The 14,938-nt window shown below is 38.8% G+C and overlaps 1 protein-coding gene and 2 non-coding genes across 3 annotated transcripts in view; 1 reads left to right on the top strand and 2 right to left on the bottom strand.

The window, feature by feature from the left end:
• KLHL25 (kelch like family member 25) overlaps positions 1-10,611 on the top strand; it is an 82,674-nt gene extending 72,063 nt beyond the window's left edge. The window contains exon 3 of the mRNA XM_053717644.1: positions 9,634-10,611. The gene's annotated coding sequence lies outside the window, so the exon portion shown is untranslated. The remainder of the gene's footprint in view (positions 1-9,633) is intronic.
• Positions 10,612-12,854: 2,243 nt separating this feature from the next.
• Positions 12,855-12,971, bottom strand: LOC128665312 (U5 spliceosomal RNA). Its single transcript, XR_008403076.1, has one exon. It is a non-coding gene; the product is annotated as a U5 spliceosomal RNA (small nuclear RNA).
• Positions 12,972-13,836: 865 nt separating this feature from the next.
• LOC128665314 (U5 spliceosomal RNA) lies at positions 13,837-13,953 on the bottom strand. The gene has a single exon (XR_008403078.1). It is a non-coding gene; the product is annotated as a U5 spliceosomal RNA (small nuclear RNA).
• Between the last annotated feature and the right edge of the window lie 985 nt (positions 13,954-14,938).

Genomic DNA, 14,938 nt, shown 5'->3' with positions numbered 1-14,938 from the left:
AATAGAATGCAAGCTCAATCCTATTGGCTGATTGCAACAGCCAATAGGATTTTTTTCAACCTTAATTCCGATTGGCTGATAGAATTCTAAGGGACGCCATCTTGGATGAAGTCATTTAAAGGAACATTCATTGTTCAAGGAGATGTCGAACGAAGAGGATGCTCCGCGTCAGATGTCTTGAAGATGGAGCCGCGCCGGATGGATGAAGATAGAAGATGCCGTCTGGATAAAGACTTCTGCCCGGTTGGATGAAGACGTCGACCCGCTTGGATGAAGACTTCTGCCGGCTTCGATGAGGACTTCTGCCGCTTCATTGAGGATGGATGTCGGCTCTTCAGAAACTGTAAGTGGATCTTTGGGGGTTAGTGTTAGGCTTTTTTAAGGGTTTATTGGGTGGGTTTTAATTTTAGATTAGGGTTTGGGCTTTTGAAAAGAGCTAAATGCCCTTTTAAGGGCAATGCCCATACAAATGCCCTTTTCAGGGCAATTGGGGAGCTTAGGTTTTTTTAAATTAGGTTTTTATTTGGTGGGTTGGTTGTGTGGGTGCTGGGTTTTACTGTTAGCGGGTGTTTCTATTTTTTTTTACAGGTAAAAGAGCTGATTTATTTGGGGCAATGCCCCGCAAAAGGCCCTTTTAAGGGCCATTGGTAGTTTATTGTAGGCTAGGGTTTTTTTTATTTTGGGGGGCTTCTTTATTTTCATAGGGCTCTTAGATTAGGTGTAATTAGTTTAAATATTTGATCATTTATTTTTTATTTTTTTGTAACTATTTTAAATATATTATATAGTTAATTTAATTGGTAGTTTAATGTAATTTTAGTATAACAGGATAGATTAATTATTAGTTTAATATAGTTTAATGTAATTTTAGTAAAACAGTTTGGGTAGGTTAATTATTAGTTTAATATAGTTTATTGTAATTTTAGTATAATAGATAGGGTAGGTAATTATTAGTTTAATATAGTTTAATTTAGATCTAACGGTAAGTTTAAATTTATTATACGATAGGGATGAGTTAATATTTAATATAAAGTTAGCAGGTTGTTAAGTTTAGGGGTTAATAGCTTAATTTAGTTTATGGGGATGTGGGGGGCTGGCAGTTTAGGGGTTAATAGGTTTAGTAAGTGGTACTGATGTGGGAGGCCAGGGGTTTAGGGGTTAATAACATAATGTAGGTGGCGGCGGTGTAGGGAGCGGAAGATTAGGGGTTAATAACACAATGTAGGTGACGGTGGGCTCCGGAAACGGCGGGATAGGGGTTAATAACTTTAGTTGCAGTGGGGTCCGGGAGTGGCTGGAAAGGGGTTAATACATTTAGGCCTAGATTTGGAGTTTGGCGTTAGCCGTGAAAACCAGCATTAGAGGCTCCTAACACTGGTTTTAGGCTACCTCCGGTATTTGGAGTCACTCAAAATAGGGTCTAACGCTCACTTTTCAGCCGCGACTTTTCCATACCGCAGAGCCCCTTACGTAAATTGCGTATCCTATCTTTTCAATGGGATTTTTCTAACTCCGGTATTTAGAGTCGTGTCTGAAGTGAGCGTTAGAAATCTAACGACAAAACTCCAGCCGCAGGAAAAAAGTCAGTAGTTAAGAGCTTTCTGGGCTAACGCCGGTTCATAAAGCTCTTAACTACTGTACTCTAAAGTACACTAACACCCATAAACTACCTATGTACCCCTAAACCGATGTCCCCCCACATCGCCGCCACTCGATTCAATTTTTTTAACCCCTAATCTGCCGACCGCCACCTACGTTATCCTTATGTACCCCTAATCTGCTGCCCCTAACACCGCCGACCCCTATATTATATTTATTAACCCCTAATCTGCCCCCCACAACGTCGCCTCCACCTGCCTACACTTATTAACCCCTAATCTGCCGAGCGGACCTGAGCGCTACTATAATAAAGTTATTAACCCCTAATCCGCCTCACTAACCCTATAATAAATAGTATTAACCCCTAATCTGCCCTCCCTAACATCGCCGACAACTAACTTCAATTATTAACCCCTAATGTGCCGACTGGAGCTCACCGCTATTCTAATAAATGTATTAACCCCTAAAGCTAAGTCTAACCCTAACACTAACACCCCCCTAAATTAAATATAATTTACATCTAACGAAATTAATTATCTCTTATTAAATAAATTATTCCTATTTAAAGCTAAATACTTACCTGTAAAATAAATCCTAATATAGCTACAATATAAATTATAATTATATTATAGCTATTTTAGGATTAATATTTATTTTACAGGTAACTTTGTAATTATTTTAACCATGTACAATAGCTATTAAATAGTTAAGAACTATTTAATAGTTACCTAGTTAAAATAATTACAAAATTACCTGTAAAATAAATCCTAACCTAAGTTACAATTAAACCTAACACTATACTATCATTAAATTAATTAAATAAAATACCTACAATTACCTACAATTAAACCTAACACTACACTATCAATAAATAAATTAAATACAATTCCGACAAATAACTACAATTAAATAAACTACCTAAAGTACAAAAAATAAAAAAGAACTAAGTTACAAAAAATAAAAAAATATTTACAAACATAAGAAAAATATTACAACAATTTTAAATTAATTACACCTACTCTAAGCCCCCTAATAAAATAAAAAAGACCCCCAAAATAAAAAATGCCCTACCCTATTCTAAATTACTAAAGTTCAAAGCTCTTTTACCTTACCAGCCCTGAACAGGGCCCTTTGCGGGGCATGCCCCAAGAAGTTCAGCTCTTTTGCCTGTAAAAGAAAACATACAATACCCCCCCCCCAACATTACAACCCACCACCCACATACCCCTAATCTAACCCAAACCCCCCTTAAATAAACCTAACACTAAGCCCCTGAAGATCATCCTACCTTGTCTTCACCTCACCAGGTATCACCGATCCGTCCTGGCTCCAAATCTTCATCCAACCCAAGCGGGGGCTGGCGATCCATCATCCGGTGGCTGAAGAGGTCCAGAAGAGGCTCCAAAGTCTTCATCCTATCCGGGAAGAAGAGGCGATCCGGACCGGCAACCATCTTGATCCAAGCGGCATCTTCTATCTTCATCCGATGACGACCGGCTCCATCCTGAAGACCTCCACCGCGGACCCATCTTCTTCCGGCGACGTCCAACTGAAGAATGACGGTTCCTTTAAGGGACGGCATCCAAGATGGCGTCCCTCGAATTCCGATTGGCTGATAGGATTCTATCAGCCAATCGGAATTAAGGTAGGAATATTCTGATTGGCTGATGGAATCAGCCAATCAGAATCAAGTTCAATCCGATTGGCTGATCCAATCAGCCAATCAGATTGAGCTTGCATTCTATTGGCTGATCGGAACAGCCAATAGAATGCGAGCTCAATCTGATTGGCTGATTGGATCAGCCAATCGGATTGAACTTGATTCTGATTGGTTGATTAGGGGTTAATAAATATAATATAGGGGTCGGCGGTGTTAGGGACAGCAGATTAGGGGTACATATTGATAATGTAAGTAGCGGCGGTTTACGGAGCGGCAGATTAGGGGTTAATAATAATATGCAGGGGTCAGCGATAGCGGGGGCGGCAGATTAGGGGTTAATAAGTGTAAGGTTAGGGGTGTTTAGACTCTGGGTACATGTTAGAGTGTTAGGTGCAGACATAGGAAGTGTTTCCGCATAGCAAACAATGGGGCTGCGTTAGGAGCTGAACGCGGCTTTTTTGCAGCTCAAACAGCCCCATTGTTTTCTATGGGGGAATCGTGCATGAGCACGTTTTTGAGGCTGGCCGCTTGCGTAAGCAACTCTGGTATCGAGAGTTGAAGCTGCGTTAAATATGCTCTACGCTCCTTTTTTGGAGCCTAACGCAGCCTTTATGTGGACTCTCAATACCAGAGTTATTTTTATGGTGCGGCCAGAAAAAAGCCGGCGTTAGCTTTTCGGGTCGTTACCGACAAAACTCTAAATCTAGCCATTAGTTAGTTGAGGCGGGGTGGGGAGCGGTGGAATAAGGGTTAAACAGTTTAGTATAGTGGCGGTGTTTAGTGACAGGATATAAATAAAGCTGGGAAAAAGCCGGATAGCAGCGAGATCGATGACTGTTAGTTAACAACAGTCCGTTGCTTATCGCCCCGTACTGGTGCACAACTTTTTGACAGCTTTCTTTATAAATATGGAGAGCATATTCAGGTCAGCGGCCGCGATGTTAGGCAATGTCAGGCGAGTGTATTGGTGCCGTTGAATGCAAGTAAGTTGACGGCTTGATAAGTAGGCCTCTAAATTTTATCTGGAAACCTAAAAAGTTGACCCTTGTCTAAGGAATCAAGAAACTCTATTGTAAATAGATCCTCCAACCATGTCTTGAAGAAACCAAACTAGTTGTTTCAAGTGAGATTCTGTTAAATGAAAAGATTAAAGCTAGTACCAAAATATCATCCAAATAAGGAAACACCGCAATACCCTGCTCTCTGATTACATATAGAAGGGCACCCAGAATCTTTGAAAAGAATCTCTGAGCTGTCGCTAGCCCAAAAGGATGAGCGACAAATTGGTAATGCCTATCTAGAAAAGAGAATCTCAGAAAACAATAGTGGTCTGAACTTATTGGATTGTGAAAATAAGCATCCTGTAACTCTATTGTGGACATGAAGTGATCTTGCTGAACAAAAAGGCAGAATAGTCCCTATAGTCACCATCTTGAAAGTTGGGACTCTTACAAAACAAGTTAAAAATTTCAGATCCAGAAATGGTCTGAACAAATTCTTTCTTTGGGACAATGAATAGAATTGAATAGAAACCCAAACTCCGTTCCTGAGGAGGAACTGAAACCATCACCCCTGAAAACTTTAAGTTTGAAACACATTTCTGAAAAACCTGAGCTTTCACAGGGTTTGCTGTAACATGGGAAAGAATCTTTCCATGGGAGGTTTTTTATTCTAAAACCTATTCGATACCCCTGATTAAAACAATATTCTGAATTCACTGATTTTGAACAGAAACTGTCCAAATGTGTTGAAATAAATTCAATCTGAGCCCCTCCCCCCATCAGTTGAACTGGTTTAAAGGCCGCACCTTCATGCATAGTAATCTAAATTTAAACACCATATCAGAGATTTAAGCCATAAAACATTTCTAGTAAAAATGGCTAAAAACAAAGATTTAATATCAATTAAAATGACATAAAATATAGCATAACAAATTAAATGATTAGTATGTTGAAGTAAAAGAACAATGCTTACACGATTCAAAATCTGATAACTAAACTGTCCAACCAAAAAGTTGAAACAGCACCAACATCAGCCATAGAAATGGCAGGTTTAAAAATATAGCCAATATGTAAATATGCTTCTCTAAGATAGGAAACAAACTTCCTATCTAAAGGATCCTAAAAGAAGAAATATCTTCCATAGGATAGAAGTACGTTTGGCAAGAGAAGAAATAGCCCCACCTTAGGGACTTTTACCCAAAAACTCTAAATTAGCCATAGGTAAAGGATATAGCTCTTTAAACCTAGAAGAAAGGTAAAAGAAGCACTAAGTTTAGATTCCTTACTATCCTTACTAAACATATGATAGATAACATCTGGAATAAGAACAACAACTTTGCACCAAAAAAATTTGCGTCAACAAAGACGCAAGAAATTACGTGACTCGCGTCAGAACAATCGCATCCTTCGTACCAAAATAATTTGCGCCAAGAATGACGCAATAAATAGAAGCATTTTGCGCTATTGCAAGCCTAATTTGCCTGCAAAAATTTGAAAAAACAAGAACGAAGTTACAACTAGCTGCAACCTCAGAAAAAATTTACTAAATTCCTCTCAAAACATAATTTTCCATGCGGAAACTGTTAGACTGTAAAGGGAAATAAACATAGACCTGGCTCATGGCAAATATATACAATATATATTTAAGACTTTAAAATATAAAGTGCCAAACATAGCTGAGAGTGTCTTAAAAAAAGATATATACTTACCTGAAGAAACCCAAGCACATATAGTAGACAGCCAAACCAGTACTGAAACATATAAGCAGAGGTAATGGTAGAGGAATATAATGTTGATCTGTAAAGGGAGGTGGCAGATGAATCCCCACGACCGAATTTACAGAAAGCCTTAGAATAGATTTCCCATAGGTGAAAACATGGCATCTTCAGGCAAATACTCCCTTCACATCCCTCAGACAAACACTGTACTTTGAGAGGAATTGGGCTTCAAAATGCTTAGAAGCGCCTTTCACAGAAGAAATCAAGCACGACTTGCTTCACCATCTTCCAATAAAGGCAAAGTTTGTAAAACTAAGGTATGAGTGAGGTGGGAGGTGTATTTATAGGCATTTTGAGGTTTGGGAAACTTTGCCCCCTCCTGGCAGGAATGTATATCCCATATGTCACTAGCTCATGAACTCTTGCTAATTACATGAAATAAATATTAGTTACTTTGTGGTTTCTCCGAAATTTTAAACATTCAACTTGGAGGGACAAACTGATTTGCAGGGTGCGTGCTGTCCTAGAAAAAGGGGGCATGTTTTGTGAGGAAAAAAAATCTCCTACCAGCAGCACAATACACCTGAGTGGAGCAGCTGCGTTTTGGTTAGAGGCTATAGAATTTTTGTTGGGACCCACTGAAGCTCCTTTAAGAATTGGGAGTACAAGTGCCTCAGACATGTTAATGGCTTATGAATCTCCCTTTCCCCTACAGCAGATCTTATGAGCTATTGGGATAGCAAGAGGATTGTATGGACTGCCCTGGCTACAGTAGCTCAGGAACTTCCTCTCTTGTCCCCTAACCACTGTGCAAAGCGAGTGTTTTCATTTAAAGGACAGCCTAGTCAAAATTAAACTTTCATGATTCAAATAGGGCATGCAATTTTAAACCACTTTCCAATTGACTTTTATGATTAAATTTGCTTTGTTCCCTTGGCTCAAACTGATTTCTAAACCGTTGAAAACCGCCTCTTAGCTCAGAGCATTTTGAACGTTTTTCAGTTAGACAGTACTAGTTCATCATGTGTGTCATATAGATAAGTGTGCTCACTCCTGTGGAGTTATTTAGGAGTCTGCACTGATTAACTGATAAACTGCATGTCTGTCAAAAGCACTGAGAAAAGGGGCAGTCTGCAGAGGCTTAGATGCAAGGTAATCACAGAGGTAAAAAATAGATTTATATAACTGTGTTGGTTATGCAACTGGGGAATGGGGAATAAAGGGATTAAAGGGACAGTAAAGTCAAAACTAAACTTTCATGATTCAGATAGGTCATGCAATTTCAAACAACTTTCCTTTTTACTTTTATCATCAAATTTGCTTTGTTCCCTTGGTGGTATTTTTGAAAAAGCTAAACCTAGGTAGGCTCAAACTGATTTCTAAACCGTTGAAAACCTCCTCTTAGCTCAGAGCATTTTGAAAGTTTTTCACAGTTAGACAGTGTTAGTTCACATGTGTCATATAGATAACATTGTGCTCACTCCCGTGAAGTTATTTAGGAGTCTTCACTGATTGACTACACTGCATGTCTGTCAAAGGCACTTAGATATGGAGGCTGTCTGCAAAGGCTTAGATACAAGGTAATCACAGAGGTAAAAAGTTTATTAATATAACTGTGTTAGTTATGCAAAAAACGGGGAATGGGTAATAAAGGGATTATCTATCATTTTAAATAAGAAAAATGTTGGTGTAGACTGTCCCTTTAACTCTCTTTTTAAACAATAATAATTATGGTGTTGACTGTCCCTTTAACTGGCAATATACTAAACTCTCAGTGCACACAAATTTCACCGCAGCTTAGTTAAACCAGGGACCTCTACCAGAATATTATACTATTCCAAAGCAAATAATATGAACAAAAAGATGTGCATAAAGTCCTGTTACATTATTAAAAAGTAACCACAGCCTGTGTATGTGCAATGAAGGAGAGTTCAGAAACCCTGTATCCTTCTAATACATCATATTACAGAGGGACAGACATAAACCTTTTTTCTTATGAACTCCTCTGAAAGTATATGAGATTATAATAGTACCTTTTATAGTAGGTAAGTTTTTCCATTAAGGGAAAAGTTGTATGAAGATTTTGTTTGATGTAGGCACAAGCACCCTTTTTTCTACTTACCGCTTGTAGTGTCTTTAGAGACCAGTATTTCTAAATAGAAAGTGTTGAAAGTGACGGTGCTGTGTCACCTCCAGGGAACCAAGCTGCCCACATCCTCTGAGTCAACCTTGTTGCTTTCACCTCCAAAATAAGAGCTCACAATAGTGTAGCAGACAATGTGGTAGGTGCACAAACTCACTAGATTGCAGTTAAAATAAGCCTTTTATTAAAATCATCACAAAGTTGTCTTCAGTTGCAGCTTCAGGTTTTATTTAAAATATAGCTCAACGCGTTTTGGCTGAAAGAAGCCTTTATAACGAGCATAAAGTTAAAACAATTTCTGGAACAAATGGTATAACCATTTGAAATTAAACACTAAAGACATTTATAAGCATTGTATTGAGGTTTTTCTTCTCTAGTCATGGGTGCTGCCTTATTGAAATCTTTCTCTGCATTCCAGTGCTGATGTGTTTTACACATGTGCAGCAATTTTCCTTCAGATACCTGCAGTGAAAACTAGGTTCCAAAATGGTGGCATCCATAATTAGAGCAGGTGCATAAAATGTATTTAGTATTTATTGCCCCACTAATTCTTATATCAACAAAACATTTTAATGTAATATTTGCTTTTTACTTAAAATGTTTACATTTAAGACCACAGAGGGGGAAAAAATATTATTGCTGCTGGTTTGGAACCAGAGAGAATGCTAAATTAAGTAAATTGTGATACCTTTTAGTTAACCATGGCTTAAAGGGACAGTACACTGTAAAATAGTTTTTCCATTAATGTATTTTAAATGACTTGTTATACCACCTGCAGAGTATAAAATATTTGAGAAATTGCATTTTCGGGTTTATTTGTGTATATGAAGTAGCTGTTTTTGTGCTTTGAAACCACAGCCTATTACAATGGGTTGAATTTAAGGTAATATCAGATCTCATTATGTTATAACTTTCTGTACACAGACTAGCTTCCTTATCTTATAATTGTCTGGAACACCAAAGCTCAGTACATAGAGAGAACAATGGAAAATTATCATTTTATTACTTAACTATCCTGCATCCCACTGAGAGTGTAACTTCTTCTGCTGGCTGCGTTTACTTGGGCATGTCAATAGCATATACTCCAGTATCAAAACTTTCAGTATAGGTTGGGAAACCACAAGCTAAATCAGCTATTTCAAATGCTGAATTAGGAGTAAAGGAGCTACTTGCAACCAATTTAATACACTCTAGCAGGTAAAAGGGATCATTGTGAATAATTTAAAGGGGAGAAAGTTTTTGGGTGAACTGTCCCTTTAATTGATACAGCAGGATGTTCCATTCTAAGTAGAGTATTTCAAGTCATGAAAGCCTTTGTAGTACATCTTGCTCTATGAATATGTTGTTAAAGGTGATACAAACTAGTCAGAACTTTATTACTACATGATTGTCATCATATTTTGTCTCTGTATCTTTAAGAGTAGGGCATTTTTGTGCAATAGCTATTGTTCTTCATTCCATGCACTTTTAAACTAGACATGCTAACTTGTTTTCCATCCATTTTTTTCACAGATTCACCTTTGGTACGGAATGCCTCCTTTCTCCAATTGTCTTTTATATTATTATGAACAAACATCTTTGTTTCTCAAGTGAAAAGTATCTAGAAAACTAATTAAGAACTGGATACATGTTGAAATGGATTTGGATATCTGAGGCAAACAAGGATTTTATTTTTTTATTTTGTTTCCCCCCCAAACACAGATCATCCTATATGCTGCCATGGTTTTTATTTCTTGCAGCAAGGTGCTACTTCCTACCACAAATTCATTGGTGAACACATTTTTTATGGTTTTTATTTTAGCGCATAAAATGTGATTCTGACTGAGAATGGTGACAAATCTTCACCAATACACTGAAACACATCATATTTATTTATTATTTTATAAAAAGTACATCCTACCTAAAGTAGGACAAAATGTTCACAGGCAAATGTCTTTACTCTGATAAACATTACAAAAAAGAGCTGCCTACATCTGTGTTTACTCTAAATAACCTGAAAATAAATGCCTCTGACAATTACTAGGTTTTAAATACGTTATTGCTGGATTTGTAAACATATCTTACAGATGCTTCATTTTGGTAACGAATGTACAGTACATTTAGGTTCATAGTAAAATATACTATACTACTATACTATTTACTGGGTTATTTGGTCCCTTTTTCACAATATATAATATTCTGCTTATTAAACAGGATGTCATAGTTAGGAGCTGTTAATTTAACAACAAAAGATTTTTTGATTAGGGGGCACAGAGCTTAACCGGATATTAAAGCCAAAATTAAACTTTTAAGATTCAGATAAACCACGTAAATAATAAAAAAAAAATCAAAATTTCCTTTAATACAGTACTGAAACTAGTTGTTTCCTCTACTTTGATAACCGGCTCTTACTTTTGTTCTAATTGAATTATGTAGTAGGAATGCATTATTTAACTGAACTGTTCAGTATTTCAACTAAGTGTCCAGTAAAATAAAAAAAATATATGCTTACCTGATAAATTATTTTCTTTCCTGGCATGGAGAGTCCATGAATCAATTCAATTACTAGTGGGAATTTAACTCCTGGCCACCAGGGTGAAGCAACCCCAGCAGAGCTATCACTCCCACTTCCCATAACTCCCAGTCATTCAGCCGAAGGAATATGGAAAGAGAAGATGACACAACAATATAGAGGTGCCTGAGGGTTAAAATAGACAACCGCCGTCTTAAAAATAAATTAAGGGACGGGTTGTGAACTCTCCATGCCAGGAAAGAAAATACTTTATCAGGTAAGCATAAATTTTGTTTTCTTTCCAATGGCATGGAGAGTCCACAAATCCATTCAATTTCTAGTGGGAACCAATACCCAAGTTAGATGACACAGAATGGAAGGGAGGGAGAATAAGAAAGGCATACCCAAACAGAAGGCACCACCACTTGAAGAACTTTCCTTCCAAAGGAAGCCTCATCTGAGGCAAAAAACATTGAATTTGTAACAATAGGAAAAGAATGCAGCGAGGACCAAGAGGCCGCTTGCAGATCTGCATCACAGAAGCCTTGTTATTAAAGGCCCAGGAAGAAGAGACAGCTCTAATGGAAAGAGCCGTAATCCTCTCAGGAGGCTTTTGTCCAGCAGTCTCATAAACCAAGTGAATAACACTTCTCAACCAAAAGGAAAGAGCAGAAGTGGCCTTCTTGCCTTTGCATCAGAAGTAACAAAAAAAGGGCAGAAGATTGACTCAAATCTCCAGCAGCCTGAAGGTTAAATCTAGAGCACGCACAACATCCAGGTTGTGCAACAGCCATTTCTTTAAGAGAAGAAGGATAATGGTAGAGTGAAAGAATGACAACTCCTTAATGATATTGCGGTCCTAAACCACCTTAGGTAGAAAACACAATTTGGTATGAAGGACCGCCTTATCCACATTAAAAATAGATTAAGGGGGGTCACGTTGCAGAGCCAAAAACTCAGAGACCCTACGAGCAGAAGAAAAAAGCGAGAAGAAACAAAACTTAATCTCACAGAGACCATTGGCGCAAACGGAGCCTGCTGCAGAACCCAAAGAACATGATTAAAGCTCCACAGAGGAGCCACATATTTTAACACAGGCCTAAGACTTAACTAAAGCCTAAATAAAGGATTAATTATCTGGCAAGAAGGCCAGACAATAGAGAAGATCTGGCCCTTCAGAGAACAGACTGACAGGTCTTTCTCCAAACCGTCCTGAAGAAAGGACAAAATGTGGAGAAACTGCACTTTAATTTCAAATGAATCTCCTAGATTTACACCAGTAAAGGTATGAATGCCACCCCTTATGTAAACATGCAAGATACCTGCTACGAGCCTGAATAATGGAATCAATCCCCCTTTCAGAAAAAAACATAGTCTAGACCAGATTAGGCGTTCAATCTCTAAGCAGTCAGCTATAGAGAAAAGACCCTGAAGTAGAAGGTTGTAGGAAAAGACCCTGAAGTAGAAGGACCTTCCTCAGGCAACTTCCACGGGGGAAGGATGACATCTTCCCCAGATCTGCAAACAAATTCTGAAAGGCCAGTCCGGAGAGATTAGAATCACCGAAGACTGCTCCCGTTTGATATGGGCTATCACCCGAGGAAGGAGGAGTAACTCCGGAACTCCCCCCTGAGAGCTACTGTGTTTACAGGTGAAGAGCCCACTCCCCTGGATGAAAAATCTGCCTGCTCAGATAATCCGCTTTCCAGAATACCAGTCCTGGAATGTGGAGGGCAGAAATTATACAATAGTGAGACTCAGTCCACTGAAGAATGCGAAACACTGCCATCATAGCTAAGGAACTCTTCGTCCCTTCTTGGTGGATGATATATGCCACAGAGATAAGCCAGACTGAACGCGGATGGTCCCAAGCTGTCAGAGCATTGGAAATTGTTCTCAATTCTAGGATATTTATTGGGAAGGCAGACTCCTCCTGAGACTAAATTCCCAGAGCTCTAAAGGGACCCCAAGCTGCACCCCAGCCAGAAGGCTGACGGCCGCAGACACCAACTTCTTAAGACGCCTCAGGAATCATGTTTCCTGGAACAGATGGCCCTGAGAGAGCCACCAGGACAGGGAAACACTCATTCAGATGTAAGACTAACCTCTGAAAGAGGTCCGAGAGGTCTCTGTTCCATTGTCTGAGCAAGCCCTAACTGTAGGATTCTCAGATGGAAGCAAACAAAAAGAATGACCATGGAAGCCCCCATGGAAACCCTGAGCCCCCGAGTTTCGGACAGATAACTGAATAAAAAGATCGGACTTCAAAATATTCATAACAACTCATGATTGTTCCTCTCCACAGAAATCTTTAGTAAAAGGCGAACGATTTATTCGATCTGAAGAGGAACCAAAGTATAAGAGCCCCCCCCCCCCCCACAAAAAAAAAAAACAGATCCTGGTAATTTGTTATCAAGGAACACATGTCCAGATTCTCTCACCACCTGTAAGAGCGGAGAAACAAGAACAGAAAATCTGAATGGAAAAAACACTTCCTCCTGATAGCAGCTTTAAAAGAACCTGCAAACTAGTCGCAATTGGTCCCGATCCCAGGACTTTCTGTGTGTCAAACGGACGAGACAATCACTACTCTATGGGACAGATTGCTAAATGAAGAGAGAGCTCCTGAACCATGATATCATCTAGACAAGGCACCACTTCAATTTCTTGCTCAGATAATCCGCTTTCCAGAATACCAGTCCTGGAATGCGGAGGGCAGAAATGATACAATAGTGAGACTCAGTCCACTGAAGAATGTGAAACACTGCCATCATAGCTAAGGAACTCTTCGTCCCTTCTTGGTGGATGATATATGCCACAGAGATAAGCCAGACTGAACGCGGATGGTCCCAAGCTGTCAGAGCATTGGAAATTGTTCTCAATTCTAGGATATTTATTGGGAAGGCAGACTCCTCCTGAGACTAAATTCCCAGAGCTCTAAAGGGACCCCAAGCTGCACCCCAGCCAGAAGGCTGACGGCCGCAGACACCAACTTCTTAAGACGCCTCAGGAATCATGTTTCCTGGAACAGATGGCCCTGAGAGAGCCACCAGGACAGGGAAACACTCATCCAGATGTAAGACTAACCTCTGAAAGAGGTCCGAGAGGTCTCTGTTCCATTGTCTGAGCAAGCCCTAACTGTAGGATTCTCAGATGGAAGCAAACAAAAAGAATGACCATGGAAGCCCCCATGGAAACCCTGAGCCCCCGAGGGTCGGACAGATAACTGAATAAAAAGATCGGACTTCAAAATATTCATAACAACTCATGATTGTTCCTCTCCACAGAAATCTTTAGTAAAAGGAGAACGATTTATTCGATCTGAAGAGGAACCAGAGTATAAGAGGCCCCCCCCCCCAAAAAAAAAAAAAACAGATCCTGGTAATTTGTTATCAAGGAACACATGTCCAGATTCTCTCACCACCTGTAAGAGCGGAGAAACAAGAACAGAAAATCTGAATGGAAAAAACACTTCCTCCTGATAGCAGCTTTAAAAGAACCTGCAAACTAGTCGCAATTGGTCCCGATCCCAGGACTTTCTGTGTGTCAAACGGACGAGACAATCACTACTCTATGGGACAGATTGCTAAATGAAGGCACCACTTCAATTTCTTGCTTCCAACAATCCCTTGGAACCTTCGGGAAGATTTGGGAAACAGACGCTAATCCATAAGGAGTTAAACCGTAGAAAATGATCCTTTATAGGAACATGAAGGAAGGCATCCTTTAGGTCAAGAAACCCCCAGTCATGGATAAATCATATATATATATATATATATATATACACACAATAAGATGAAACCACCATGGCTACTAGCTGACACTATTCTCTAAAAGTTGGAAAAGGACAAGGGAATGCTAGCAATCACCAGAGGCACACAACGGAAGAGAAAGCAGGAGTTACCTGGATTTAAATCCAGAACCTTCTGCTTCAGAAGCTGTGGAGCTAACCACTATGCCACCTATCCTTCTATCAGTCCTAGGCATAATACTCTCTCTTAAGGGAATATTATTAAATCCTTTCCAAAAAGGATAAGAAGAAATAACTCATTAATGTAACATTGTCATAGCTATATATATATATATATATATATATATATATATATATATATATATATATATATATATATACATATATACACACACACACACACAAGAAGGCATGGACAAGAATACAAGAGAAAGATTAAATTATCATCTTAGAGCCTGGGATCGTCCCAAGAAAAAAATAAATGTGTGTGTATGTATATATATATATATATATATATATATATATATACTGTATATATACACATAAAAATATACTTGTTAAATACATAAAACATT

This window comes from Bombina bombina, chromosome 6, assembly GCF_027579735.1.
Source record: "Bombina bombina isolate aBomBom1 chromosome 6, aBomBom1.pri, whole genome shotgun sequence".
NCBI classification, from domain to species: domain Eukaryota; kingdom Metazoa; phylum Chordata; class Amphibia; order Anura; family Bombinatoridae; genus Bombina; species Bombina bombina.
Note: the sequence above shows the minus strand (reverse complement) of the source record. Positions and strands in the feature narration are given on the sequence as shown.